A 6,000-nucleotide genomic window follows, 5' to 3' on the forward strand; every position below is an offset into this window, starting at 1 on the left:
GAGGTGTCGTTGGAAAGGAGAGACTCTCCATTTGGGGTGGGGTGGAAGAGGGCCACCACAAAATATCGGACAGCCCCACAAATGGATGGGGCAGTAGGTTTTGGGCACCCTGGCGCAGATTGGCACACTAATGTGCCCATCCGCGCCAAGGGAAGTTGGGTAAACAAAGAAAAAATGTAAAATGGTAAGCTGCATTTTACGGGAGGGGCTAAGGGACACCCCAAACTACCAGGGAATGTTGTAATGGAAAGTGGGGTGGCCATCTCCCCCCCACCCAAAATGGAGTGGGGCCATCTCATGCAGCCCTCCCTGGGGGCAGATATCTGTTCCTATGTAGGGACACCTCACCCCAGGGAGTGCTGCATGAGATGCCCCTCCTTATCTGCCCGCAGGGAGGGCTGCATGAGATGCCCCCTCCATTTAGGTTGGGGAGAAGAGGGACACCTCCCCTTACATTACAGAATTCCCCGAAGGTTTAGGGTTCCCCTCAGCCACCCCTAAAATGCAGCCTACCATTTTCAGTTTTTTACTTTGTTAACCAACTTCATAAGCCTTGCTGGCTGCTCACTGTCCTGGAACACTCAAGGGAGGAGTGTGAGCACACCGCTATCTTCATCTGAGGCTCCAATCAATAGCCCTTGTCTTCGACTTCTGAGTCACATGTGAAGATTCCACGAATTAGTCCATTTCAGCCTCTTATTTACTGCTACTTGATTTAATTATGCAGGGTGCAATTACTCCTTTTGGCCTCTGGAGACTTGCTCACTCTGCCTTGCATATACTTCATACACCTTTAAAACAGCTGAAAACCTGGCTATTCAATTCACAGAGACAAGCATAAAAACGGGCACCCCCACAAATCATACCCCAGACAAACATGGGGCAGTACGAATCATGGAACCGGCAATAAAACCACAAACCCCGAGCCTAACCTACTAACCCTCTGCTCCTTTCTCCTCTCCTGCATGCCTCCCACTTACTACAGACGCCCACAAGGGCCAGCCACACTACACACAAAAACACACAAGCCACACACCTTCTGCAAGAGCAAACATCCGCAAACAACTAACAACCCAGACACTGGACGTTACCACCCCAGGCACAACGAGCCCAGTGAACACAACAAAACATGCTCAGAAAGCCGGCACACACAGACGCCAGTTTCTCCTGGTACTGCACACATCAACAGAAGAGCACAACCTATATCCTGCCCCTCTTCCTTCACTAACCCACCCACCCTCTTTCTTACAGAGCCGCGCGAGCACCTGGAGACCATGCAAATGGCAGCGATGCATGGTATAAATTATGATAACATCAGCATGGCGACTGTATATTTAATCTAGCAGACTAGCACTTTCCTGCTGGTGATGCTATTCTTTTAAAAGGATCGGGTGCTTCTATCCAGCAGGCTGGCTCGACTTTTGTTGCACAGTACTAAATACTTTTCAGAAGTGGATTCTTATCCACCATCCAGCCACTAGGGGACCATCCTACAGTTTTCTAGGACTGAGTGACACGTTAAGACATTATGGGCCTGTGGCCTAGTGGTGGTTGCTAAACCCTTTTGGACATTCAGAAAATGCCAAAAAACGATCAAAAACAAATAACAGACTGCAGTGTGTTAACATGTGCCTTCCAATTTTGCCATGTAAACACAAAGACAAGTTTTTATTTTCCTGGTCGGTTTCAGTGCATTTTATAAAAATGTTTTAAGTATTTTTCTGCAAAACATTAAAAGATGCATATTAGCTTTTTAAAAGCCAAACGGATTCTACATTGATTGTATGATCAGCAAACGCAAGAGCTCTTACGTTAGATTAAGCAATAGTCCAGGTAGTAAAGATGATGTGTGAGGAACCCGAGGGCATCCTCCCATCTACTCCCCTTGGATCTTCCTCTCAGGTGGCCAGGGAAGGGCAATCGCTCTTCGATCCAGACCCTGGGGGTGGAGATGTGAGGGAGGATCACCTGGGTGGAGGATCCTCAGGGAAAGGAGGAAGGGTGCCTTGGGGTGAGGCATGGTATCCCCCTTCCCCATGGCAAAATACATCCTACCCTCCCCCAACCTTCATAGGTTATCATTCTTACCCACTGTCACTCACTCCACATATATCCCATTCAGGACCATTTAAAACTGGCACGAGGTAGAGGCGCATGGAGTAATGCACACTTCTACCTGTGAACAGCATTTTGGCACTGGGAAGAGGGCGAGGAATGTAGAACACCATTTTAAAGGTCAGGCATGTCCTAGTGATCGAGGTCATTGTAGTCAGGCAAAGGACTTGTACCTGCAACCCCTTGAGAGGCTACAGATGCATATAAAAAGGAGTAACCCACATGCAGGAAGGGAACCACCTGGGACGCCAGGGCAGAGTGAAGCAGTCTGGAGAGGAAGATCTGGTGAAAAGGACACTGCCCGCTGCGGAGTGCAGGAAGGACGCTGAGGCTGTAGAAAGCCACGAGAGAGTCAAGAGCCCTGCAGAGCTCTGAGACGTGTGTCCCCAGCTGGCGCTGGGAGACACAGAAATCTCTGATACGTTGCATGAGACAGCAAGAACGTCCAGAAGCAGCGAGCGTGGCTCGCCAGTGCTCCTGATGTGGAAGAGGGGAGCGAGCAGGGAGAGAACACTCAGGCAGGGCTCTCCAGGGGCTTATTAAGAGCCCTGGAAGTTGCAGAACAAATGAATGCACATAGTGAATGGGTCTGAAGAGCAGATGGGCGTTATTGAGTATCGAGAAAGTTGCCAAGTACATAAACAAATATTCAATACCGAACTAAAGAGAAGCTATGCACAATATTTGAAAATACTGCACTAGTGGAAAGAAAGTGATGTGTATTTACGAATGGAATGAAAATAAGGAGAAAGCATTTTTGAACAATTTGAAAGCGCAAAGCCAGGTGAAAACCAGTAATGAGAATTGGTGAAGCACGTGAAAGGCAAATGAGAAGAACTATTGGTTAGTGTGAAAGTAAGGGTGTGACAAGGAATATACACCACAAAGGGAACGGTATGAAAGGCACGTTTTGACAGAGTCAAGAGACTGCCAAGAAGAAACAGGAGTACAGATGGACTCATGTCTCAAGAGCAGAGAGGAAACATATGGTGGCAAAGTAGTCCAGTGAGAATCAGAGAACATTATAAAGTGCCAAGGGTTATCGGTTGTGTGACCTGTGATGGGTGGATCATGTGGTCCGACAACTGCGCCTAGACCAAGTAACCCCTACTCGGAGTGAGCCAAGGAAAAGAAAGAGATTCAAGTTATTTTTCCTCATCAGACTGAAAGTGACTAAAACGAAGGAAAATCAAGTGAATGGTTGTAAAGCTGGAAAGATTACCATTCCTACAGAAAGCTGACAAAGTTGAATTAACTGTCAACTGTGTTGAACTTGGGGAAGGGAACCCAAAGGTTGTTTTGAACTGTGTTGAACTTGGAGAAGGGTTCCTCAAGGTTGCTTGAAACTGTGTTGAACTTTGGGAAGAGAGCTCCAAGACCTTATTGGGGAAAGGTTTTAACCTGAGGAAGAAGCTGAAAAAAAGCCAGGGACTGGAAGCTCAGAACATTACTTTGAACACCGTTTCTTTGGTTGCCGACATCCCTACACATTGTATAGACTTAATTGCGAAGGCAAGTATAGGTTTTGGATACAGACAGACTTTTGAGTTGAACTTTATGACACAGACTATCCTTAGTAGGGAAATCCCATGTTAGCATAGGGCAAGTTAAGCCTTACTCCATCCTGACATTTGAGAAATAAAATTGAATCTGTGTCTTACTTCATGATGACTTCACAGATGGTGTCAAGAGTGGGATGCAGCTCAATCGATACATGTTGGAGTACCCTTAAATATGAAAAAATGCATGCCAGAGCAATAGAACCCTCAGTAGCCACTAAGGGCTCTATTGGGTTTGATATTTGTAGCAGTAGGGGCAAGAATGTTCTCCCTTGTCAAACAAGACTGATACCGACTGATTTGATCCTAATTTCACCCACTGAAACTTATATACGACTGCCTCCCAAATCAGGATTAGCCTGGAGGTTTGGAATTGATGTACTGGCTGGGGTTATCAACCCAGACTTTAGAGGTGATGTTAAGGCGTTGTGGCAAAACCATGGAAAAATCCCTTTCAGATACACCAAGGGGATAACATTGTTCAAGAGGTGCTTGAGAGGGCAATGTTCCCTAGGATCAAGGAAGATGCTGGGAAGGGGAAAACAGACCGAGGTACTCAAGGACTCGGGAGGCGGTTGATACACCAGATACCCCAGAAGAAACTGAACCCCTTTCCGACCTAGCCATTGCCCAAAGGAACAACCCATTGTTGCCTGAAGGCCTTTTACAGATTACATCGGAACAAGAGGGCTGTGAGAAAGAGGGACCTTTTTTCTTTTTGAAACATGGTCTGATGTATAGGGGAAGATACCACTGCTGAGGGCTTAGTAAAAACCCAGTTGATGGCTCCCAAGAGCCATAAGCAAGCGGTCCTAGAGATAGCCCATTCACATCTTACCGGGGGCCATTTGGAACAAGCCAAGACGTAGGCCAAAATCACGTATAAATTCTATTGGCCAGGAATACATGCTGACATTAAGAACTTTATCCAGGTCTTTCAAATAAGGGAACAAGCACATTTTGGTAATCGTGGACAATGCAACATGGTCTCCTGAAGCTTTTCCCCTGAGAGTCAATAGCACCCAGCAAATTCTAAAACACCTGCTCCCTTTCTTTTCCAGAGTGGGATTTCCTAAGGAGATATTGAACGATCAAGGTTCAACTTTTACACCAGGCTTATGGGGAAAGTTTAGCAATTGTTGCATATCACCACCTTGAGGACCTCTGTGTAGAACCGACAGACAGTAAAAACGATGTAACAAGACACTAAATATTATACTTTGGAAGTTAGTGGAGCAGGATGGCAGACATTGCGACCAGATGATCCTATGGGCCTTTTTCGGAGTCAGGAAAACACCTCAGGTTTCCACGGGATTGTCCCCATTTGAGTTACTTTATAGACAGGAACCCCGGGATGTCAGACATGCTGAGGGGAAACCTGGGAAGAGAGATAGGATGCCCCAAAACCTCTTTTCCAAACTGCCACTAGACTTAAGGAACACATGACGGCTGTTAGATCTTTGGTGCAGACCCATATGGCTAAGGCACGGGAACAACAGAAAGCCTCCTATGATATAAACGTTTCACTGAGAGCTTTCTCCATCGGCCCGAAGGTATTCGTTTTGTTACCCACTTCAGAGAACAAACTAATATCCAGGTGATGGAGCAAATGGGACCTTGTAACTGAGGTAAAAATGCAAGTTCAATGCAGTAAAGAGGCACAAACTTATCAGCTGCGAGGTTAGCCCACTAAATGGAGGCTTGGTTCATAGCCACACAGTCCTACATATGCACTAAGCTGACCCCAACAAATTGAGTTCTAGATAAATAACCTGTGGGTAGTATAGCTTGCATTATAGGTAAGTATGTAAGCCTGCTTTCATTAGAAATGAATTTGCATTTTATTATTCTGCCAAGCAGCCATAGAAGCTACGTTCACATTGCAAACTACACGTTCCCAGGATGATGTTGTAAGAGATGAGCAGCCTTTGATACTTTCGAGCTCAGGAAGCAAAGATCATGGGTGCCGTGCCGGGGAGGGCAGTGAATGCACAAGCATTTTATAATTCAGCATATTAGTTTATGAAACTGGTCTACTGTCCATTTCAAAGTGTCCCATGGTGGGTCCAAATTGCACCTTAGCACATCTCAGCCTGGAAAGTAGTCTGAAAAGTTCCTAAAATGCAACCTTACACCGGTAACTTGTCAACAGTTCAAGGCTCTTGTAGTGTCATGATCGGTTGTGTTCCCATTAGAAACGGATGGAGATGACCAGCGGCAGATGAATAAAGATCTGCTGATCCTCTCTAATGTCTCTATGTATTGGGACTATGATTTGGGAATTGTGGGCTGGACTGACGTCACAGAGGGGCCATGAGTGATGTGG

The sequence above is a fragment of the Ambystoma mexicanum genome, chromosome 4q (assembly GCF_040938575.1).
Source record: "Ambystoma mexicanum isolate Mex_15411 chromosome 4q, UKY_AmexF1_1, whole genome shotgun sequence".
NCBI classification, from domain to species: domain Eukaryota; kingdom Metazoa; phylum Chordata; class Amphibia; order Caudata; family Ambystomatidae; genus Ambystoma; species Ambystoma mexicanum.